The following is a 726-nucleotide window of genomic DNA, read 5'->3' on the forward strand; positions in this document are numbered from 1 at the left end:
TCATATATGTATGATATGTAGACGGTAAAAAGAGTTTTACTTTTATTTTTTATTTTTTGAAATTCAGATGTATTTCCTCTTGCTTATTGGTACATTCTATTGTCGACTTTGGTATACATCCATTTATCATCACTGGCGATCGGCGGTAATGAATATTTTATATATATTTTTTGATGAAGTCTTTATTGTTGATACATGTCATAATCATGAACTTCTATATACATAAATGCAAGTTTATTCGAACCAAAGGCTAGGAATACTTAGGTACAGGATCGCAGCCTTGGTAATTCTTCAACAGTATTTTGCATGGGCATATATTTTAAAACAAACTAATGTCGTTAAAGTATTTGGCAAGTTATACATACTCATACTTCAATGTCTTTCAAACAAATCACACTGAATTTATGCAAACACAGAGAAGAATGACGAGTCGGTTCTAAGATGGAATCGTGTGCTTGCCAAGTGAGCTAAGTTGTAGCCATAAGCCAGTTCGTAGGGCGCCTTTGTCCTCAGAGAGTAGTATCCGTCATATGATTCCTCGTTCACCGTCACGCCAGCAGATAACTTCTGAGAGAAAGAGTCACTGCCGTAATCTGCAGTAAATCCGTAACGGTTGTGAGGGAGAGTCAGCATCACCTTCGGAGCAAACCTGTACAGGGGAACCTTCATTTCAGCCTCGATCCTCTCGAGTCCAAGGGTCAAACCTGTCACATGCGGTTGTCAAAC

Source organism: Penaeus monodon, chromosome 20, assembly GCF_015228065.2.
Source record: "Penaeus monodon isolate SGIC_2016 chromosome 20, NSTDA_Pmon_1, whole genome shotgun sequence".
NCBI lineage: Eukaryota > Metazoa > Arthropoda > Malacostraca > Decapoda > Penaeidae > Penaeus > Penaeus monodon.